The sequence below is a fragment of the Camelus dromedarius genome, unplaced genomic scaffold, assembly GCF_036321535.1.
Source record: "Camelus dromedarius isolate mCamDro1 unplaced genomic scaffold, mCamDro1.pat HAP1_SCAFFOLD_121, whole genome shotgun sequence".
Classification (NCBI taxonomy): domain Eukaryota; kingdom Metazoa; phylum Chordata; class Mammalia; order Artiodactyla; family Camelidae; genus Camelus; species Camelus dromedarius.
In genome coordinates this window covers 2,359,672-2,384,827 of record NW_026989801.1, presented here as the reverse complement: position 1 = coordinate 2,384,827, position 25,156 = coordinate 2,359,672, and the positions used below count along the sequence as shown (strand labels likewise).

The 25,156-nt window shown below is 40.8% G+C and overlaps 1 long non-coding RNA gene across 1 annotated transcript in view; it reads right to left on the bottom strand.

The window, feature by feature from the left end:
* Positions 1-25,156, bottom strand: part of LOC135320781 (uncharacterized) — a 64,916-nt gene that overhangs the window by 4,676 nt on the left and 35,084 nt on the right. The window contains exons 7-11 of the long non-coding RNA XR_010380112.1: positions 23,216-23,415; positions 22,794-22,912; positions 5,400-5,487; positions 1,520-1,803; positions 358-515 (exon numbers count right to left, since the gene is read on the bottom strand). This is a non-coding gene — a long non-coding RNA (uncharacterized LOC135320781). The remainder of the gene's footprint in view (positions 1-357; positions 516-1,519; positions 1,804-5,399; positions 5,488-22,793; positions 22,913-23,215; positions 23,416-25,156) is intronic.

Below are 25,156 nucleotides of genomic sequence, written 5' to 3'. Positions count from 1 at the left end.
TACTGAATCATTACAATCATCTCAGAAACTATTACTACCCCGGCTCACAGGCAAGGAAATCTGAAACTCGGGGAGGAATTATTATCATCCTGGACAATGTCCCACGACCCAGAATTGTCAGAGCCTCCACAGACACTGGACTAAAATTCTCCACTTCACCACGGGCCCGGAGCCTCAGGCTGAGGCCACGTCAGGTCTGCACGGGCCCAGAGCACGAGTATGTGGGACAAGGGATGGTCCCACTCGAAGTGCCAGGCCAAGGCCCTCAGAAACCTATGAAATGAAACCAAATCCCCAAACTCATTTCCAACACACTGCCCTGTCCGGGAGGACTGCTCGGCACATCTGGCTTATCACCTGTGCACAGGCTGTGCAAGGGGCCCAGACAGTGACGTGACGTCCCAGTGGAAGTGGCTCGGAGACCGCTTCATCACAGGACAGACTCTCCCGGCTTCCAACGTTAACTCTCCATTCCATTTTCAACTGGAAAGTAAGTTTAGACTTGTTTTCCTCTCCTAGAAACAAAAAGAGTGGTAATATCAGCAGGAAACTCAAGACTGAGGAAGACTCTCCTGGCCATCTGGAAGGATAGTCCGGGGAGGGAACAGAGACAGGGATCAGAAAGACCCGTGTTCCAGTCCAAAGTCTGCACATCACTCACTTTGACAGTTTACTTATTAATACAGGTGAAAAAATCTAATTATGATTGTTGGGAAAACTAATTGAAATAACGTATGCCACTAGCATACGTCTAAAATCCTTCATGAGTGTCCCAGAAATGGAAGTGATCGTGGTTAGTTACTGTCTGCCAAATCTTGGGTTTTAAGCCCACATCAGCCAGCCAGAGATGTGCCAGAGAACGCCTCACCAGCTAGCAGCCTTCTCTAACTTGGAAACTCACAGTGTCTGAAGAACAGGCAGTGGTGGATGCTTTGGGACACTCTGGAGGTAGCACTCCAGTGATGACTTTAAAAAGCTGGGGAGAATTTAGGGGACCATACAGTTCAAATACAGAAAACACATTCCATGTCTGCCCACATTCATCTCTAGCCATGATGATTCAGAGAGGAAATACATATTCAAACGTACACCATTTTCCCACATAAGTGCATCAAAACAATTTGGAAAGAATGTAACTTTCTTCTCTACATCACACAGCGGGGATTACACAGTTTGTACTGAGAGCCCTACTTGTAAAACATCTGCTAACATAACTGGGTCCACTATCAGTCCATTCAAAGAGAAGGATGGAAAAGAACAAAGCCAAGCTAATACGCTCCGGTCTTTGGTGGGTTAAAATGTCACAAAGGAGACGGACAGGTCATCAAGGAACCACTCTGCCGTGATCACGGAGCCGGGCACCTGGGTGGGCGGCAAGATATATGACGCAGCCGCAGCTGTGCCCGCGCTTCTAGGCAGGTATCCAAAGTCACCTCAACATGGCATCCAATGCTTGTGCCCACGTCCTCATCACCTGAAATGTATTTAAGAGAAATGAAAACTAATAAACGGAAAATACCTTTGGTGGGCACACCGTCCAAAGAGCAAAGTCACAGTTTGACAACTGGTCATCCCGGTTCCCTGGGATTCATTCTTGGAGAACCTTAAAAACCACTCCTCTGTCCTCAAGAAGCGCTGCCTACTTGTCCGATCTTTGGCTCAGGGATACAGCACGTTCACGTGAACTTCAATGTCTGCACAGATTTGACTGTCTTTCTCCAGGTTCATTTGTCCATTCTGAAGAGGCCTGAGTTAAGTCCATCTTCTGTAAGATCAATTCCCTCCAGTGAAAACTCATCGAGCCTGCAATTAAAAGCCAACTGAACAGGACTGTCCTCAGCTAAAAATGTCACCCACCCTTCACTGCTTTCTTAATTTCCTTTCCTAGCTAATTGCAACAGACTAAAACCTCCCTCCACCCAGCTCCCCAACTATGTCAAACAGAAAGTAAGGTCCATAAAAGAGGAGACAACTCCATAGTCACTTCTGAATTCCTAGCATATACTAATGTCACTAAATAGAACTATGATTATGGCTTCTTTCCTTAAAAACCTTTCTGGTTATTTAAATGAGACCTTGGAAGAGAGCTGTTTGGGTCTAGTACCTTGATCCAGAAGACTCAGGAGGTCTTTTTCGGAATGGCTGTTCACTGATTCATTCAAAACACAACTTCTCATTCCGGGAGGAGCTGTGATTTTCTGCCAGGAGATTGTGGTCACTCTCATGCCAGAATAGCTTTAAACTAAATCCTTATTTGGATTTGTTATTTTTCCCTGCTTCCCGAAAAATTGACTTTCCTTAATTTCTTGCCTTGAGGACTGATATTTTTCTTTCTTTCTAATTCACCCTTTATTAAACAGGATTCTCAGGATGTGCTTGGCCTTACATAGGATGAGCCTTCCAACTCCCAGTGTGAGAGGCCTGGGGCTCACCTCCCGCCCTCCTGCCAGGGCAACTAACACTCAGTTCAGGAGCCAACCGGCACCCCAGGGCTTCTAAGGCTCGCGTATCTCCCAGAATCCCTGCTTTCTTGTATGACTTGGATTCTGAGGATTTCCCCTCACTTTCTTGAAAATTAGCTGTGCAGCTTGAAAGATGAGGAAGGAAGGATTTATTTCTTAATCAGCATTTTAAGGAACTTGTGTAATGAACGTTTTCACGAGTTTCTAGAACACTCCATTGCCGAGACAGAAAACACACTAGATATTTTCTAAATTTAGGTATCATGTGCATTGTTTCTCTGCTTTTGTTTTCTTAACTACTAACACACATTTTTTAATTAAAAAAATAATTCACGAAATAGGATAGAAACTTGAAGGGGCAAACAAAATTTAAGGGCAAAGAAAGAAAAATGATAAGTACTCTACAAAGTTAATATAATACATACACTATGCATCAGATCAGCAATTCTCAGTAACAGCTAATTGAAACATGACCATGAGGTAAAACGTCTCCCCTTCAGGAGATGACCAACAGATAATAGAATTAAAACAACAAATTAAAATTCTAAGTCTGGCGTGGTATAGAAGGCTATCAGCTAAATGTGTCTTCTTCTGGAAAAGAGGGAGGCTCACCAGCTCTTTACTGTGGAGCCTGAGCCTAGGGGAGGGCGGTGAAGAACTGCCCTGTAAGTATCCAATTAACAAAGTGGGTGATGAATAAAGAGACTTGAGCTTTGATGACAGAGATGATACTAATATTCACTTGTCCTATAAAGTATGTCTTCATGTTCAGTGATCAATACCTCAGCGTCCTCAGGGATTAAGATTATAGGAAAATTCACAGCCTGGGCCCAGACCTCCTCTTTGAGCTCGTGACACTGCACTTAGATGTCTCAAGGGCAACTCCAACTCCACCTGCAAAGTGCTGACTTCACGGTGCTCCTCCCATAGCCGTCCTGCCCAGGGCCCCTGGTTGGGAGGGAAGGTCTCTCTGCCCCTCCCAGCTCAGGCCCATCACTCACAGATGTGACTGGACCCCTCCTTCAGGGCTCAGATTTCCTCAGTCACCGAGCCCCACCACCCACACCTGACCTACCAGGTACTCACAGGCACTCCCTCAGCACTGACTCTGGGCTGGGGACCATGCTGCACACTGTGCGAATGTTATCTCACTGGATCTCCACAACAGTCCTGGGAATTGGGTACATCACTGCTTCAATTGATTAGATAAATTGTTTCACTTCCTTGAGTGAGTCATCCAAAGTGACACGTCTACTAAGCCACAAACATGGGACTGAAAACCACTTGAAAATTGAACACTGCTACACCTCGCAGCCACCCTACTCTGATTCATCACATCACTTTCTGCCGAGCCTACTGAATGTTTGCAAGCATTCTACAAACACAAAAGTGATCTAAGAGAGCACCCCACTCCCCTACTTAAAATCTGTCAATGACGGTCCACTGCTCTTCAGAGAAAGCCTCACCAGGCCTGAGCACAGCCCAACGGCCCGGCATCCTCATTCCCTGCACGGCCACACCGCCTCACCCACCACACAGCACAGTGCCGTGTCCAGGATTGGAATGCTGACTCCGTACAACACGGGGCTCGTCTCACTCGAACAATGATCACCCTCTTCAGTGGTCACCCTCTTCAATGCTGACTCTCAGAAAAATGTTTTCTCAGGATGAATCAATATGTTTTCCCTTACAACTTCCAGTCATTGATAATGAGCTCCCCCATAAAGAGAGAAGACTTAATCCTCAGTCTCCTTATCTGTAAAGTGGGAATAGCAAGGAAATATGTAAGGTTTTCAGAGAAATAAAATTCATGTGAGTCTGAGGGACAATTCCCAACATACAGTAAGCACTCAATATGGGCTTACTTAGTATTAATAAGAATATGTTGCATTCCAGCAACCTTAAATCAATGTTTTATGGCTTTGTCCAACAGACTACTGACAAACATTTGGACGAACCCCTTTGAGCAGATCAGCACAAGTGTATTGGGAGAGGTAAGCGCTGCCTCCAGTTACAGCTCAAACTCTTACATGTTGTTTGAGCATTTAGTTGTCGTTATTGAATAAAGACAGGTGTTCTTTAGTCAAAGCTCCTGAAACATAAATCTTCAAAGATAGATACAAATTAGGTTTCAAGTACAACATTCTCACTAGAAATTATTTGAAAATGATAGTCTTAGCTCCTCTGTACATCAAAAGAGCATGTTCTTAATGTATCTGACTATATACACTGAGAGGATTGTTTAAAAGAAATTAAGATGAAGCCATCCTAAATAAGTTCTCAGTATCATCTGCACAAAGCCCCACCCAAGGTTCTCATTTCTCACTTCCACATAGGTGTTGAGGTAGTTTAACCTGGGTCTTGGTTTTTATAACACAGGGGAGGGAAGAGTTGTGGATAGATTTATGTAGCAAATATAAACCTAGTGTATTTGATGTGTAGGAATCCTAGAAATAAACAAATTGATATATAGTCCCACCCTTAAGAAGCTCAGCCTTTCCATTTACAACAGCATTAAAAATAAAATGGGAGATACATTTAACAAAAATTTACAAGATTTGTACATTGAACAATTTGAAGTATCACTGAAAAAATTTTAGAAGATCTACATATATGGAAGACATCCCATGTTCATGGAATAGTAGACAATATTGTTAAAAATGTTAAGACTCCCCAAAGTGATCTACAAATTCAGTGGAATCGCTATCAAAATTCCAGCTGACTTCTTTGCAAAAATTGAAAAACTGATCCCAAAATTCATATGGATGTGCAAGGGGCCCAGGACAGCCAAAGCAATCTTGAAGAAGCAGAGCAAAGTGGGAGGACTCACTTTAAATGTTACTACAAATCTATAGTACTGAAGTCATTATGGTTCTGTCATAAGTTTGGATACATAAATCTATGAGACACAGTAAAAATTCCAGGGGGGAAACTTACATTTACAGTCAGTTTTCAACAAGGGCGCCAACAACACTCCATTGAAAGAATAGTCTATTCAACGAATAGTGCAGGGAAAGCTGGGTATCTGCAGGCAAAAGAATGAATTTAGAATCTGAAACCCCCTATTGTATATAACAAATAAAAATTAATTGAAAATGGATCACAGACAGAAACGTAAAATCTAAACCTATAAACTTTCTAAAAGAAGACATAGTATAAATCTTTGTGGTCCTAGGATAGGTTATGTTTTCCTAGATACAATACCAAGAGCAGAAGTGATAAAAAAAAAAAAACAGATAAACTGGACTTCATCAAAATTAAAACCACTTGTTAAAAAAGACATCATCAAGAAAGTGAAATGAAAGCGGAAGTGGGTAGCTCAAGTGATAGAGTGCATGCTTGGCAAAAAATAAATAAATAAATAAAATAAATGAATAAATCTAATTACCTCCCCTATAAAGAAATTGTCTTAATGCTTAAAAAAAGTAAAGTGGAATGACAATCTGCAGAATAGTAGAAAAAAATTGCAAAGCATATATCTAATAAGAGACTAGTATCCAGGATATAAAACAAATGCTTACAACTGACCAATACAAAGAAAATTGACCCAATTTTTAAATTTACCAAGGAATTAAATAGATACACAAATGACCAATAATCATATGAAAAGATGCTCAGCATCACTAGTCAAATCAAAATCAAAATGAGATCTCATTTTACACCCACTAGGATGGTTATAATCAAAACACGGAGAATAACAAGTGTCGGTCAGGAGGCAGAGGAATGGGAACCCTCAATATGCAGCCATTGGAAAGGGGCAATGGTGCAGCTTCTTTGGAAAAGCCTGGTGTTTCCTCAAAAGTTTAGTGTTATCATATGGCTCAGCAATTCTACTCCTACATATAGGGTCACCCCTCAGTATCCTCGGGGGATTGGTTTCAGGAACCCACCACCCTGGATTCCATAATCCAAGGATGTCCGAGTCCCTTTACAACCAGCCATCCGGATCCATGAAGTAGAAACTACAGATATGGCGGGCCAACTGTACAGCCAACAGAATGAAAACATATTCTCACAAAAACTTGCACATCAATATTCATGGCAGTATCATTCAGAGTAGCCAAAGGTTACAAACAATGTCCATCCATCAATGAATGGGTAAAAAAATTATCAAAAATAGTCCCAAAAACTTTTGGTCATTGAATCTTTGACAAAGGAGGTGAGAACATACAATGGAGTAAAGACAGCCTCTTCAGAAAATGGTGTAGGGAAAACTGGACAGCTGCATGTAAATCAATGAAGTTAGACTACTCCCTCACAGCATACACAAAAATAAATTCAAAATGGCTTAAAGACTTAAACATGTAGACAAGACACTACAAACCTCTTAGAAGGAAACGTAGCAAAACATCTGACATGCATCTCAGCAATGTTCTCCTAGAGCAGTCTACTCAAGCAATAGAAATACAAGCAAAAATATACAAGTGGGTTCTAATTAAACTTACAAGCTTTTTCACAGCAAAGGAAACAGTAAGCAAAACAAAAAGACAACCTATGGAATGGGAGAAAATATTTACAATAAATGAGACTGTCAAGGGGTTAATTCCCAGAATATATAAACAGCTTTTACACTTCATAAGAAAGAAAAATATACACTTCAATCCAAAAATGGGCAGAAGTGCTAAAGAAACTTTTCTCCAATGAAAACATACAAATGGCCAATAGGCACATGAAAAAATGCTCAATATCATTATCAGAGAAATGCAAATCAAAACTACAACCAAGTATCACCTCACACCAGTCAGAATAGCCATCATTCAGAAGTTCACAAACAATAAATGCTGGAGAGGCTGTGGAGAAAATGGAACCGTCCTACACTGTGCTGGGAATGCAGTTTGGTGGAGCCATTGTGGAAAACTGTATGGAGATTCACCAAAAGACAAAAAATTGACTTCCCCTATGACCCAGCAATCCCACTCCTGGGCATATATCCAGAAGTAACCCTAATTCAAAAAGACACCTTCCCCCAAATGTTCACAGCAGCACTATTTACAATAGCCAAGACATGGAAACAACCTAAATGTCCACTGACAGATGACTGGATAAAGAGGTTGCAGTATATTTATACCATAGACTACTACTCAGGCATAAAAAATAATAAAATAATGCCATTTGCAGAAACATGAATGGACCTGGAGAATGTCATTCTAAGAGAAGTAAGCCAGAAAGAGAAAGAAAAATACCATATGAGATCGCTCATATGTGGAATCTTAAAAAAAAAAAAAAAAAAACAAAGAAAGCGAAACTTATCTACAGAGCAGAAACAGACACAGAGACATAGAAACCAAACTATGGTTACCAGAGGGGAGACGGTGTGGGAAGGGATAACTTGCGAATTCAAGGTTTGCAGATACTGATTATGTATAGAATAAACAGCAAGTTTATACTGTATAGTACAGGGAAATATGTTTAATATCTTATAGTAACTTATGTTGAAAAAGAATATGAAAATGAATACATGTATATTCCTATATAACTGAAGTGTTGTGCTGTAAACAAGAAACTGATGCAACATTATAAACTGACTAGACTTCAAAGAAACTATTTTTAAATAGACCAAAAACAAAAAAAAAAAAGAAAGAAAAAATATTATTAAACCAAAAGAATATATTACTGTTTCAGGCTACAACATGGATGAACCTTAAAAAAAGTATGCTGAAATAAGCCAGACACAAAAGGACAAATACTGCCCTTTTAGGTGAAGTGTATCTAAGTGTTCATTGTACTACTCCTGTAAATTTTCCAGAAGTTTGAAGTCTATTAAATTAAAAATAAAGTGTATTATTCATTAAAAACATAAAACGATCCCTCACAGGAGGGCTTTAAATAATAAATGAAGAAATGCATGTAAATCTCCTGGAACAACACTTTGCACGTCCACAGACAGTCACTGCTGTCACTGCCACTCAGAGGTTGGTACCAGCACTGATGAGAGCTGCCTCCACTCGCTGCCCTGCAGATAGGTGTGAGGGCCTGGGGTCTGACAGGCAGGGTGACCTGGAACCTGAGTCAGACACAGCAATGCCCCAGACTCTGTGTTACCCAACTTTCTTATATAAGCTGCTACATGTAACATAAACACGCTAAAGGGATGTATCTTAAAACATAGGCAATACAGTCAGTGTTTTACAATAACTATAAATGGAGCAACTATTGTACACCTGAAACATATCATATTGTAAATCAGCTATACCTTTAGAAAAAATTAAAAAATAATGTAAAAATGTTATAACTTTAATATCAGTCCAGTTTTTAGGTAACTACTAAACAGCTTAGAATGTATAAAAGCATTTAAGTGTGATGTTTATTTACATATTTATTTACTTTCAGCCTCCTGCTAAAAGAGAATTTAAACAATTTTTTAAACACAGCTTAACAACCATAACAACAAAAAGACAAAAGTGAGAGTGAAAAGAAAATGGAGATTCAATACTTAAATGAAACCAGGGGAAGGTAAAGTCATAAAAATGGATGCCATGAAGTCAGGGTAAGTGTTAAAGGCCGACTAGGAATTCAGCTGTAAGATTTTTGGCAGCTAAAGCAAAAAGAAAACGATGAAGGGGCGGGTGGTAGAGCTCAGCGTTAGAGCGTGTGTATAGCACACACAGGGTCTGGTTTCAAGCCCCAGGGCTTCCACTAACAGATAAATACACCTAATTACCTACCCCCCCAAAAAGAGCCCCAAAGAAAAGAAAAAGAGAAATTTGTTTCCTAAAAAATCCTGATATTAAATTTAGATTAAATACTAAATAAAAAGAAAAAAGAAAAATAGAAACAAATGAGTGACACAAGCGATAATGCCCGTGAGATAAATCTGTGGTGGCAGCTGGCAGGTCCCCATGTCCCACGTGGGAAAATCTGAAACATCCTTCACACCACCCAGAGTCATCCTCAGCCTACCCCACCCCTCCCCCTGTTAAATGCAGGAGCACAGCCAGGGCCGGGCCTTTGTTCTCTCTGTGTCATCACAGTGAGACAGGATGGAAGGGGGCAGAGCACAGCCATTCAAGGAAGGCCACAGCAATTAACATCAAAATGGTGAAGGATTCAACCCCCAATAGGCCTTGAGGCTCAGGATGAAGAGATTTAACTTCTAGCAGATCTTGAGCTTCATTACACACCCATTGTAATAGTAACATGGTGAATAACACACCCCCAGGCACCATGGCAGTCCCAAGTCTAGCCAAAAAAGGTCAAAGGGTGGGAAATGGCCAACTCCCTGTGAATTCCAGCCCCTTGCCCTTAGGCTGGTCCTTCTATTTATTACCATATGAAACCACCAAGCCCATGAATACAAGCAACACAGCACCGCCTAGGGGTCACATCTCTCTCTCCCACTTCAGAGAAGGCCCACACTCTCTGGATTGTGTACCTACTTTTAATCTGAGCATCAACCCCCACACATCGTGGAATTTCTCTTGCCTTTCAATGAATCTCTCTGAATAAATCTACCTTTACTCAACAGTTGCTTGCGCTTGAATACTTTCCTGCATGAAGCCAAGTACCCACATCTGGCAGGGCACATTCCAGGGACTCAACCAAAGCCTGGGACACAGCCCTTCTCATGACCCACTTATTTTTTCTTGTATCAACAGGACTGGGTTGTGAAGGGAGCTCTAAGGCCCTGGTTAAGGGACAGAAGCAGCCCCAAGGGCTTGAATTGGTGGGCAGCCTCTCCCCTAGCAGGGGCCCTGGGGTCTGCCTGGTTCTCTGTGTTTCCTTGTTGTGCTGAATCCCCAGCCACAGAGCGTTCTCCCTAGGCGTGTCCCCACAAAACCCTTCTCTCCAAAATACAAGCACATCATGTCACAGTCCTCTTGTTCAACCAGGAAATGTTCAGCCCACTATTTCCCTCCCCAGTAAAGTACCTAACTGTCCTCCCTCCCATCCCACCACTTCTTTCTTTGTGACAACTCTGCACTCCCTACCCACCATCCTGAACGCAGGTGCCTTGCTGGCTGGGACCGAGATGTTTCAGTCTTACACAGCCTGCGTCCTTTCACTTTCCCCTTTCTACATTAAAAAGCCTTTCCTGAGTCTCCCACCCATCTGATTCTGAACTTAACAAAGTGCTGAGGTTGCAGTCACTGTGTGCATACATCCCAGGTTTTGACTAGGTTTCCTTCACAAGATCCTCATTAAGGAGCTGCATCAAGAAGTTTAAAGAGGCTATTCTTACATCTTAGCGGAGGAGCCTGCATAAAATTTAAATGGCTTTGAATAGACTGTTAACCAGGGACAGAGAGGTCGCAGGTCCTAGTCAACAGTGTCATGAGGCAAAATGTTCTTCAAAGGCTCAGAGTGGCTTCTGAACACGGAGTCGGCAGGGAGGAGGTGGCAGGCAGTGAGTGGGGTGTGTGACAGAGCTTACGCTCCCCCAGCTTGGGAAGAATTGAATTTTTTTCTAGTTTTCCAAACAATTTCTTACTACCTTTTTCTCCTACTGTCACATACCATTTCCTACGAATTAAGAAAATCAATATCAGTCATTTGGGCCACTTGGGAGAAGCTACATGATGCCATTCACAGGGCTGGGGCACGACAGCCACGCCAGTCTAGGTTGAAAGACCAGTGGGGATATTTCCAAGGTGATCACGGGCATTCAGCAAACTCCCCAGCTTCAATTACCTCATCTCAAAGGTGGGGCCAATAAAACTACCAAGCAAAGTGCGTGATGATTATGGCCAACATCTGTTTACTAGGTAAGTGCCCATGACAGCTGCCGCTTAATGGGGAATGAGTATGACTAACGAGGCCGTCTACCTGGTCACACGTGCCCTGCCTTCCTGCCTTGGTGCAGCAGCAGAGCTTGTTTAGCTGAGATTAACACCCCCAGAGCAGCCCCGACGGGTAAGCTCCCAGCACTGCACGGCCAGGCCTGTTCCTTTCCTTCTCAGAGCTGATCACAGTTTGCAGTCATCTGTTTTTATGTTTATCCTTTTTGTAACTGCCTCCACCCCGGAGTTTTGCTCAAGCAGCACAGGGCCAGGTATGTCTTGCTCCCTGCTGGATATTCTGGGCTGGGAGACAGCCGAGCACACATCTGGCTCAGGTGCTGAAAGGAGAGGGCAGAAGGCCCAGGGGCCCATGCTGAACTGAGGTCCCTGCACCCAAAATTATGGTCTGACTTTGGGCAAATTACACAGTTTTCTTTACCCTGAGATTCCTCATTTGTCCATGAAAATAACTGCCCATGGCACACAGATTTACCAAGATTAAAGGAAATCACCAAATTCACAACATATTCAAGGGGCCACCAGTGCATCCTCAACAGACACATGCTGCCTTTACAGCTCTGACACAAGCGAAGCGGGGCGGCCCCACACAGTGAACACTGCTAAGTGCCAGTGTGTTAAGTGCTCTATGTGTGCTACAATACTCTTTACAACTTACAACAATCCCAGGTAGAAACGAATATTATCATGCCCATTTCACAGATTCACCAACAGGTTAGGAGAGGTTACATTCTAGCCCAAGGCCCCATGGTGAGGAAATGGCAAATTAAACCTGAATCTGTGCCCAGGCCTGGGCTCCATCTCTTTCCCATCCACCTGACCACTTGCCTATGTATTCCACCTGTCCAATACACAAGTTTGCAGCCGGCCAGCTCTTGAATGCAATGTTTGCCACCGTTTCTCAATGTTCATTAATTACCATAAACTGTTCTGAGAAACCACTACAGAAAAGAAAGTTGGGCTTATGTCCCTGCCCACAAAGGAGAGGAATTCTGCCTTGCCTTCTCCTGTAATGTGCAGAACACCTTCCCTACACCACCAAATCCTTTTGTATGCTTCATCCATGTTTATGTTTGCACACGGCTTATTAAATTAGAAGGTACCTGAAGTAATTCCATCTCAGTTGCTTTCCAAGTTTGCAGATTATCCATAATCATTCTGTGACCGAAAATACTACAGTGTGAATGAAAATACTACAACCATGTCAGTAAACAAAGAATGTTGAAACCAGGTTATCAGTGGCTGCCAACACACCCCAGCGAGGACAGGCCTGCAGCCCAGCCTCTACAGCCACTCACAATGGTGCCCTCTGAGCAGACTCAGAATAAGAAAGGACAGGATACTTGCCCTAGATAGCTAGGTGCTTGTCTAAAGAATGAATTCAGTGAGTCAAAATGTTTGCTTCCTCCCATACATGGAAAAGCACTAAATTCTTGAACTTGAGATACCTGGCTTTCTTTAGATAACAAGCAATCTTTTATTCTTCCAACTACCTGGTCTTTGTTTTAAAGCTCCTATATATCCTAGCTCCTCCTCAACCTCTTGGGAGCAGTCTCTCCGAGTGATCTGAGAGGCTGTCATCCCGGCTCGAGTCCTCCTACCAAATAAAACATAACTCTTAACTTTTAGGCTGCACATGTATTTCAGTCAAAAGTTTTGGACACCTGGAAGGGACCCAGAGGAGACTTCTCTCCAGCTGAACTCTCCGAGTTACCGGAGCCTTGGTACCAGCATTGGCACTTTGTGCCCATCTGCCTCCTCAGGGAATCCAGATGAATTTGGGTGAGTCTCTCCTGGTTCTCGGATCTCCCATATTGGTTGATGATCCTGAGTTTTATTTGGTGGTGTTTCCAGGTACCTGGCCCTCCAGTTGAAAGAGAATGGGGGGAATTACCCACCCAGTGGAGACATACTGGGTGGGGCCTGGTTGAAAGACAACAGGAAACACCCACCTTGAGGAGACATCTGAAATGGGGCTGGTGGAAACATACCAGGAAAATACTCACCCAGTGAAAACGTCCTGAGTGGGTCCAAGTTGAAAGACACTGGGTTCAGGACTGTGTGGTTAGGTAAGAGGCTGGTCTAATGTTGTCCTCAATTTGGTTACCTCCATTGAATTTTTCGGAATAAAAGTAAAACTCTTATGAGGAACCTTTCAACTCCAAAAATGGGACCCTCCTCCTGGCTGGTAACAGCTTTCTTGGGTGACGGAGAAACTTTCAGGAATGGTAGAGGCAAAGACTTCATGCCATAGTGTTGTCCCTGTGGGAAATCTTACCAGCAATTTTATTCTGAGAACCAGACCTTACAATGGGGAATAGAACTTTCAAAAAAAATTAAAAAAAAAACAAAAACACAGAACAGAAAAGAAAATGAAATGACAGATTGCCAGCCTCCAACTAATACACTAGCCAGGTTTATATACGTACAAAACTTACAACATTAATTAGGAATTAGAAAAAAAAACTCACCCTGAAAGTAACTAACCAGGCCTGATAAAATATTTTTTGGAATTCTGAACTTATAAGAACAAAATCCCCTTTAGGGGGAACTTGGATTTCTCTTCCTGTGTCCTTGAAATGTAAACGTTTTATCTTTCTCTGGGTGTTTTATGTGTGTGTATGTATGTATATATGTGTTTCTTTTTTTTTAAACGAAACTTTGGACTCTGTCATACAAAAGGTACGAGTATTGTGTACATATTGTGGCCATGCAAATAAATTGGGATTCTCAAAAATCCTTTGATTGTACCAATTTTCAGATATTTTGCCGTCTTAACCGTTGTTGCATCAGCCTGGACCACAAAGGCTTTTAGCTTTTGGAAAGTAAACTTTTGAATTTTATTTAAGCAACACCCCCACTCTCATGTGGAAAAGCCTCTTCATCTTACTGGTTTAAAATCACTATATATATATATATATATATAAATTGATGGCCATGTGATGGATCCTTTAATTTGGGAAAACTTAAATTGGTGAAAGTTGAAAGAGCCTCTCATTATAAACAGCCGTTTTATTGGTACCTATTAAAATCAAGTTTAAAGGTAGATAAATATATCTAATGGTTAACCTAAGAAATTAGTTAAAAAAAAAACTGGTTTGAAAAGCTTCATTTGTGTTTTTCCTTTCCGATCAATGGTTTTAGAGATGCTAATAAATACTTAGAATAATTAATGTTAATTAGGCTGAATAACTGGAAAAAGGATTGTAAAAATGTCGGAAAAAAAAAGATAAGGGGCTTATCCCAAATGGATAAATATTTTTATATGGTTATTTTGAATGAGATAAATAAAATGGACATTTTTGGATTTAGATACAAGGTTTTGATACTACACTATGTAAAGTAAAAAAAAAAAGGGGGCCAAAGAGATCACCTACTGCCCCCCAAAATTAAAGTTCAAACAAGTCCACTTTAGCACAGTTTAAAATATATGTATTTATAGAGCTAAAAAAAAATACATATTTATAGACTGAAATACTTGATCAATGATTGGGACAACAGACCTATTAATCAAATTGAAAATCGAGAAGGGCCTAAGCTCTTTGGCCGAAATTTGGGCATCCCAGAGACTTTTCTATATAATTAGACACAATGCACAAAAAGAAAAAAAAAAAAAAAAAAGGCTTCTGGCACTCCTTCTAGAAATAGGAATTACTGATTAAACCTAATAAATATAAAAATTAAAGGTACAAGATTTAATAAAATTGAGATAAAAGTTTGTAAAATTGTTAATTTAAATGGGCTTTATATAAAACTTTTGCTTAATTATATTGTGGGATAGATATATTTCAATGGCAAAACGCTTCCCCTTCTTGGTATTATAAGGCTGGGCACATATCTGTCAATTAGAAAATATTAATTGAACAAAGTAAAGGAAATCAATAGAGTTTCATGAGCCATCCAATATAACGTAAAATTAAAAACAAATATTCAGTGGCTAATAGACAATAAAATAAGAGGTTTACCCTTGGTTTAACTTATAACTCAAGGAAAACAGACCTCACTAAATACCTTATGCAAGCTTTGGAAGACATGATAAAGTAAATCTTAAAGTTTTAAAACATGGAATTCTTTGTTTACAGCTCTTCTCACTGATACAAAAAAGCCAATTAAGGAGATACAATTGGACCTGGGTGACAGAGCAGTTCTCTGGGGAACTGGAAGCGTGTGTCATTGTCTTGCAGATCAGAAATGTAAATACAGCAAACAGTGACCTAGGACTGAGCCTAATTAGCTCAACGAAATAATACTTAAGGCCAAGAAATTTTTGGCATTTTAGAACTCAGAACTCTGATGCGTCCTTCAGCATTTGTCAAGAAATCTTAAATGTCGGTTTCATAAATAGTAAGCCTTAGTGATTTGAGCAAGCAAATTCAGCTTACTCCAACTATTATTATACCTAACTTATAAGTAAGATTTAAAGTGAACCTATGAGATCTCTAGTTTTTGTCTGTTTATAAGCCTGCATACACATTATAGATGTGAAATATTTCTACAGCTGAAAAAAAAAATCAAAGTCAAAGAGCTCTGCTTAATTGACGTAAAAAAAATAAGAGCTTACAAATTAAGTATTTTTAAAATAAAAACTGACCAAATTGACTTTCAGCGTCACATGAACTGGAAAATATTCAATATTAAGATAATACTTGATATTGTTTAGTTTAAGTATGTTCTAATTAATATAGACATCTTTAAAGTTATCAATATTAAGTACAATACTTTTACTGTACCTAGGCTTAATGAAAGTCAAATAAGATCCTGTTATATCTGTTGCAGAATTGTCAAGAAAAAAATAGTAATGTGGTGTAGTAAAATTTTAAGTAAATTAAATGCAAATAAGATGAGAGCTTTGGGTAAATTTTTAAAATATATTTTTTAAATGTATGGTTAAGATAATCTCTAAATGTTTGGTATCTTTAAATTCTAGAGTTGTGCTACATTAAGTTAAATGTTAAGATTTTATTAAATAGCTATGACATTTTCAGATAAAATAAGTTTGAAATATGAATTAATTAACATTTAACTTACCCTTACAGAGAAACTAAAGGTGTTTAGAAATATTAATAAATGGTTGGTGCTACCCTGAAATAATCTCTATTGTTAAGGGTATTATCTCAGTATCCTAGGAAAGTAAGATAAATGTGTAAAGGAAGATATATGAATGCAATTATATTTTGTTAATAAAAAAAGTGACTTTCTTCTGAAGCTGGTTACTTCTGAATGGAAGAGAAAATAAAGGACACACTAATGTGAGTATAGAAAGCTGTGGAACGCTTGTGGAAGAGGAACCTTGAGGAAAGAGTTTTGTACATGGTCAGAATTGTCTAAGTTTAGAATCAACTTGGGCAAAGTAAATGAATCTTAGAAGTAATAAGGTACAAGAGTAGATTTGGTTTTCTCTCTGTTAAGATGACAAAATTTTCTAAAAATGTTAATCCACTTTCAGTAACTAATTGTAAAACTTCTTATACCACATAACTGATCTGTTCTGCTTTTACCTTTAACGTATTGTCTTGTTAATGAAAAAGAACTACTTTACAGTGATCTATATGTTTATCTGATCAAGTGTTCTGAAAACTTTTAACAAGCTCCCCAAATATCAATTTCTAATTAAAATTCTTTTAATCTCCAGTTAAGTTTGGGATGCTACAGAGGGCCCATGAAACATCCCAAAGAGAGATTTTAAACTAGTAAGTTTCATTTAGCATGTTAAATAACATGGTATTGTCAAATGAATAATAGATCTTCCTAGGTTATATTGTATGAGAAAATATTATTAATATAGATATTCTAGAAATTATATGGATTCCCTAAAATTCTGGTATATCTGAAATGTTACCAGTCATAATTCTGGTTATAGCGACCAGCTTTCTTTATCGATTATAGTGTAACGTTGTTTAACCATGCTTTTAAATCACTTGTCATTTATATACAGTTAATTGTTTCCTTCTGATGATTTTGCAAATTGCTTTCTCTTCAAGGAGATTTATTGATTTCAAATAAATTTCAAACTATAGCACTGAACTAAACTCAGTAAGAAATTTTAAAGGTCTAATGAGAACTCTGATTAAAAGAATTAGTTACATGGGACTGAGTAAACTGGTGAATATGGTTATAATTTTTGATTTTGTCTGAAATACTACTGGCTTTTTACCTGTTTCCCAGACATAAAGAAACTCTTCTCCTTAAGCTAGTTATGATTCAGAGAAATTTGATAAATTACACCTATGTAAGCAGACTTGGAACAGTTATCTTTTCTCTCTATCTGATCCCTCAAGGGACTAAAAACTCTAAGGTCCCCAGTGGCTCTATCAGACAAATTAGTAAGATCATCTCCTAACAGATATAGCAAACTCAAAGTATTTTAAGGATTTTAAAGAGAAAAGAATTTACCTAAATCTGTAAGGCAGAAATCCATGACAAGCCCTTGACGAGGCATTCCGGGCCTAAGAAAACCTTATTAACATTCTACCCTGAGAGTCCTTATTAAAAGTTCCAACACAGCCAATTTTAAAAAAAGCCTATATAATCAAATAATCAGACTTAGCTTGTAAATAAATTAATCTTGATTTGACTATATTTGAGAAAACTGAGGGTAACTTTAGAGAGAAAAAAGATTATATTTTAGTGGATATTAATTTCTACTTTTGTTGATTGAGGTCTATATTTACTTAGACATTTCCCAGATCATTCCTTGCTGTTATGTCACATTGCTGTAAAGTTTAATTGAATTATAAAAAGAATACTCTAGGTTTGTTTCTGAAGCTCAGTAATCTATCCTTGGGCAAAGTTCCAATGCCCCATGACCAGCAGCCAGGGTATTATAAATACTGGAACAGGCATGACTTAAAGAACTGTCTCCAACCTGAATGGAACGACCCTTTATCAGGTACTCTTAACTAGACCATACACACCATAGCTGAAGGAAATGGACTTTCAGATTCATTTCCTATCAGAAACAGCCCCTGCAGTGCACTGGTCTATAGAGCCCTGCTCACCTTAAAACAATGCCCAAATGGAGAAAAAGCTACAAGGTCAGGATGAGAAGAAGACAACATCTGAAGAAGACTGCAGACCCAAGACACCGAACCAGGCCTTTATGCAAATTACTTTGATAATTTCTCCTACCGTTGATTATGAACTACACCAACTGTTAAGTTTATGGTAAATTAACTATGTCTAGTACTTCTGTGTTACCTTGGTGGGTTTCCCTACTCCAAGGCTCTAACTAGATAGCCCTCAGAAACGTTATTCTAAAAAGAAATTATAGTTCTGTTTAGGCCACTGTTGATCTTCCAAGGTGGGAGACCTCACCTGGCCAATTAGTACCTGCTCTGACCCTGACCATAAATATGAAATTTCTCATAAGATCACTCAAACTCTATCAGAAACAGAAGGAAAAATTTAACCCAAAAATATAACTTCTCGACTATTAAATTCTTACTCATGACTTTATAAACATTACTAGCTGAATTACTCATATACTGTTTATATAATAAAAGTGTTGTCTGTTACATTTCCCAATGTGTAACGAGGCCTACAAGATTGATGATGGCTAAACATCTTGAAGGAATAGATAAAATTTATAACTCTGTGTAAAATAATTGTAATAGTGTGATTCTAGTTATGGTAAAGAGCAACGAAGGGTAAACAATTCCTGGATCATAATAAACTAGTAAGATAGGCGATCCAGAGAACTTTTAGTATCAACAGGGTCTGATAAAAAACTAACACCTTGAATGGCAGCTCAGAAGATACTTCACCTGAACTAGGAATGAGCCATCCTAGCACCATGGGACAAAATTAGTCATGAAACGTCTCTCAAAATATTGGTCGAATTTAGGACCAAGGGGGAGCACTGTGAATGAAAGTACTACAATGTGAAAGAAAATACTGCAACCATGTCAGTAAACAAAGAATGCTGAAGCCAAGCCATCAGCAGCTGCTGCCACACCCCAGCGAGGACAGGCCTGCAGCCCAGCCTCTCAGTCACTCACAATGGTGCCCTCTGAGCGGACTCAGAATAAGGAAGGACAGGATACTGGCCCTAGATAACTAGGTGCTTGTCTAAAGAATGAATTCAGTGAGTCCAAATGTTTGCTTCCTCCCATACATAGAAAACCACTAAATACTTGAACTTGAGATACCTGGCTTTCTTTAGATAACAAGCAAACTTTTATTGTTCCAACTACCTGGTCTTTATTGTAAAGCTCCTGTATATCCTAGCTCTTCCCATACCTCTTGGGAGCAGTCCCTCAGAGTGATCTGAGAGGCTGTCATCCCAGCTCGAGTCCTCCCGCCAAATGAAACACAACTCTTAATTTTAGGCTGAACGTTTATTACAATCAAGTCCCAGAATAGACACAACTCATCACTACTGTAATGGAACACACTGGATCAGGAATCAAAAGCGTGTTCTAGTCCTGAAAATCTAGTGGTTCCTCTTTCTTCCTGTCATTATACAATCCCACCAGAACTCATTACTTTGCTGTCTGCTCATCTGGTAACCAAACTCAGAGAAGAGTCAACTCAGCAGACTGCCCTACTGGGGAGAACAGCTGGCAAAACCACTGTGGGTTGCCTGCCCTCCCGCACGCTCTGCTGACCGCTAGTGTCCTCCATGGAGACCAGGGCAACAGAGCTGTTCCCAACAGCTGCAAAGTCCCACATGTTAAGAAAATCATTTTATTTTATACAATATGTTACATATATACCCATCTCTGAAAACAGCTTTGCCAGAAGCCCAAATCTTCAACATTAATCTGCAAAGGCAAATCCGGTCCCCAAGTGAAAACAAGTCTTAAGACGATGCTAAGGCCTCCAAAGTTCTCTCCAGGACCATCAACCAAACTGCCTGCAGGTCTGCACCTGCAGGCGGCAACATGTCTGCTTTTAAAGCAACTCCTTCCTGCCCTCGGGTGCTAGAATGTCCCTCTACACCCTCCCATCTCAGGGTAAGAGCAGCCGCTGCAGAACCTTGCAGGGCAGCACTGACAGGACTGGACAAAAGGATCAGAGCTAAACTAAGCCTTCTGATGACACGAGCTTGTCACTGTGTCACTTTACAAATGAAGATATATATAGAGAGAGGTGGGGTGATATTGCTCAAAGTCACACAGCTAATAAGTGGCAAAGTCTATAACCCTGCTCCTCCCTCGGGCATGACGCCCCAGCTGGGACACCCACAGGGTTATCTTGTGCCTGCCTGACCAGTCCTTTCCTGTCACTCATAACCCAGCACAGGGTCTGAGCCTAGCCTGCCTTTTCCGCATCTTTTCCCTCCAGTCTCTCAGGAACAAGGCTGCTCAGTCCACTGTATGTCTTCCAGCTTCACAAACCCTCTGTGCTCAGGCTGGTCTTGTCTATGAATCCAGCACCCTGCTCAGAGGCTCTTCCTACCCTGCAGGAGGACGTTTCCACTCTCTGCAGGGACACCCCTCAGGGAAGCCCTCTTCTCTCCCTCAGCATGGCAGGTGTCCCAGGCCACATCCAGAGCTGCCCCATTAGGACTGCAGGTGCCCAGGGACTAATCAGACTAGCAGCCTCAGAGCCAGGGATTATGCCTGGGTCTCCCTGCAAACCTACTGCCCACCTCACAGTCCCCAGCCAGCAGGTCACCTGGAAGTCACAGCAAGTACCCCACCCAATCCAGAAGTCTCTTCATTTGCCAGCACCGCTGATGACTGGTCTCCAAGGTTTGGTCAGTTTTGCACAAAAAGGCACCTTCCACTGTGAACCGGGGGGGGGGGTTTGCTTATGCTACCCACCCTTACTGGAAACGTCAAGGGAAACCAAAAGGCCTTTTCTCAACACATTTTTGATGACACCCTCCCACCCACAATACTCAAATGTTCAAGAGAATTGGGTCCACGTGATTTTGTTTTCCTTACTTAAGTGGCTCAAAACACTGCGGGATTCTTTCTCTTTTGAGGGTATTTGTACTAAGTTTATAGGCATTAATCGGTTTTTGTCTCTCTCTTCAGTATCCCTAGCCGTTGCCACTTCTTACTCCCTTCAGCAGCCTCCCTCCCAACATCAAGTCTAGGAAATCAGCTGTGATGAGGGGCCCAGGGGCAGTCACAGAAAAAGCAACCAAGGCACAGAAAGGCGACATAATTTGCCCAAGGTGATCAGCTTCAACCCCCAACAGTGTGTGTCACGTCCCTCTGTTTAACTCTTATCCTAAGCAAGTTAACTTTTTGTAGATTATAGTTATAAACAGATGAGGTATCAAAATATATACAAGGACACACATCAACTCTAAGATGTTCATTAACTCCACTATTTTGTTTCTATTTATTTTATTTCTGTTAAAAAAAATTAAGAATCTCTGCAGTCAATATAGCAAAATGATACTGGGGTTTAAATCCAGAATATAGAGGTGTTAAGTGTGTCATTGCTCACACTTATTTGTATGTTCACAAGACAAAATGATTTGAAAGTCTCTCTCCCCTCACCCTACTCACTACTGGCTCTCACCAGAGCTCGCAGTCCACACATCTAACAGCCTTTCATTTTACCCACAGCTGAACTCATCAGATTTTCCCCAGAACTCCCTCTGCAGATTTCCCTCATCACAGCACAGCAGGACTATCATTTACCTCATTAATCCACCCAGAAACCTGGGTCTTACTCCATTCTAACTTCACAGACAGCATTCATCCTTTCCTTTTTACCATCAAAACATGTTTTCAATCTGTTCACTTTTACCCACTGACTGTCCCACCGCTCAAGTGGAAGCCACCAACACTGCCCACCTGGTCTCACGAGTCTCCCAACTGGCCCTACAGCCGCTCTCCCCTACTTGAGACAAATGGGATTGTGTCACTCCCTCGCTTTTAGGACTCTTTTCAAACCTACTTTTCTTAGAAGAAACTCCAAGTTCTTCACCTGGTGAAGGTCTTTGCCATCAAACTGTCAGCTCAGGGTGGGCAGGACACGCCCTCTCAGGTCGGCCCCGCCCTCTGACAGAGCATCAGCATGGGAGGACCAGCTGAGCTACACCAGCCTGTATTCTAAACCTGGTCTTGATTTCTTAGCAAACTGCTTCACTTAACCATACAAACCCAAGGTAGATTAGAAAGATTTTAGATGTTGAGCTAGACTATTGATTTGGGGATTTTGCACTAGCAACCTGCAAGTACATGTTCTAATGATTCTGTCTTCTAAAAGCCACACCCAGATTTAAGTAGTACTTTGGAATGTCTTCGGAGTAAAAGGGACTGTACTTATACAGACTTTATGTTTTATAACATAAACAACCTGCACAGGGTCACAAATGGAACTGCCTCACAAGTGACAGAAGACAGGTGAGAGGCATATAGCAACAGGTCACAAAGATCGTAAGAGCAAAGATGATTCTCCAACCCCCGAAAAAATTCCTCAATGAACTGAAAACTCTGAATTTTGAAAGTAAAATACTATCATATAAAGAAATAAAATAAATAATCCTCTTCACGAAGGTTTCAAGATCTGACTCCAGAATTTTTAGCAGGCTATACTGAATCCTAGCACAGGAAAATCAGATAGACTAGTGGTGAGTAAGTTCCAGGGAAACGGCAGTAATTCCTCCACTTGTAAAAGGACATACACTCACCTGTCAAGGTGAATGTAAACCGCATTCTGGAGAAATTCAGAAGCTCCCAGGCTCCGCTTCTGGATGGCAAGGACACGGGCAGCTTCGAAGCATGCTTCTGAGTCACCAGCATTCTTACACTGCACGGGGAATTGGAGGCCATCAGTCATGAGCAGAGATGTTCCTGTCGTGTCTCACAGCCTGTGCCTCGGGGACTCAGTGCCCTGCAGCAACCCGGCCCCAGGTGAGGACCCACAGCGTGGCCCACCCTTGCAGGAGGGGCACTGTGCTTGAGAAAGCCCATCCCTGATGCTGGCAAGAGGTGCTGGTGGTGTTGTGTGAACCTATAAATGCTCACAGAAATACAGCTACATACAATCAAGTGATACAATTAAGAGTAGCAGGCTATTTAACAAAATTTCAATTGTCAGTGGAAATTTTACCATTCCTTTCCACTTGTCCCCTGCACTCTGAGACAGGCTTAGGCTCTCTCACACCTGCAGCTCTGATGCAATTTTTCTGAAGTCATTTTACTTTGCTGCAAGTTTCTTCACTCCCCGTGTCGCTGTGACTGTCGTCTCTTAACAGAGTCAGATGTCTTCCTGGATCTCTCTCTGAGTTCCTTGCTCCTGCTTCTCAGATCCTAAGATAAAGGGCAAGTGAAGACACATGACTAGAAAAGGCACTGAGGACTTGACTAAAGCCTTCAGTGACCCATATGTGAGTGCTGCCCACCCCTTACCTTCACTTCTCAAGGTTCTGCCCAGGGTGACATCCAGACAGGATAGCGTCCTGGGCCAATTAAATGCTGTGTGGCTTGCGCGCACGGACAGGTGCAGGAGCTGGTTCCGGAGCCGGGCACCGCCCCACCTCTGCTCGTCTCTCTCCCGAAGCCCCGCTTCCAAGCCCCCAGGCTCCCTAATCTTCTGTCCTTCTCTTCTACTTTACTCCAAGCCCTTTTCCTCTTCCTTTATTCACTACTTATCCCCAGCTGGAGTGATTTTTCAATCACAGTATCTGAAAAAGTTTCCTGCAGCTGAAAAAGAGGTCTCCAGAGGTCAATGCTCATACGCTGGTTCTTGAAGAGAGCCCCAGGTTAGGGAGACCCTCACCAACACTCACAGGGCTTCAGACATGTTGCAGGGTCGACCACCCCCAACAAGAGTTTGCTGTGAACCCAAGGCACGCACAGCATCCCTGCTCACAAAAATGTAGTTGGCTCATTTATCCGTTATTAAGAAGCAAAAATTAAAAATTGTTCATGTTTCTTACTAAAATTATTTATGAGGTGGAAAAAGGAATTTTAATAGAAAAGAACAAATTTGACTTCATGTTAGATGTGTTTCTTTGGCTTTAAACCTGTGCCCTGTTTTCTAGGCTCAGACTTGCTAGCTCTGCACCTTTTGTAAAAGAAAGTTGCCTTTAGCCTGAAATATCCAGGAGGGCCTATTCTGCGGGCTCTCATCTTTAAGGATGTTAGCTCTTCTACACTTATGTAGAGATGGCAAGTTGCAAAATAGAGAATAACCTTTTTTTTTTTGGTGTTTTTAAAAGGTCACCATGAGTTGACCCACATGGACAGCTGCAAGAACAAAGGATTCCAAGGAAATCAATCCGAACAGCAAGAAGTTTGCAACAACGAACCACACCCCCGCCCCTTTTTAGTAAAAAAGGAGACTGAATTCTGACTTGGGGAAGAGAGTTCTCCCGGATATCAGTATGCCATCTTCTGGGTCTGCCAGCTTTTCAAATAAAGTCACTATTCCTTGCTCTAACATCTTATCTCCCGATTTACTGGCCTGTCATTCAGGAAGCAGAACTAGTTTTGACGTGGTAACTAAATGACTTCATTGGAGTTAGTATGTCTCCACTGTTTCCTCATTTACAATATGTCACAACCTGTCAATTTTATATGCTGTTTAGCAACACAACCAAAAAACCTAACATAGGGAATTGATTCCAAGGAAATAAAATTATTTCAACTCCTTCAAAACTTTTTTTCTTTTCTATTTTATTTGTTTTGCTTATTGAAAAGAAAATAAAAGTCAAATCTATTTATTTCATGTATTTTTGTTATAGCTGCATATTTTAAATACTAAAAAGATATTTAAATTGCAATAAAAAATTGTTCATATATTAGTGTAAAGATATATAAACAATCAATGTGGATTAGGAAAGGTATGGATATTTACTAAAAATCCACTGCACATCCAGTCTTTTACAAGCATATCCTGGAATATAAGCTGTATGACCCAGGGGTCCACCACCCACATTCTCACTGCCGAGTTCCTTAGTAATCATCTACCAAGGCACCAACATAGAACCACGTGATCAGTATTTTAGGTATAAATAAGGGAATTAGCTCATTCAATTCTATAAAAAAA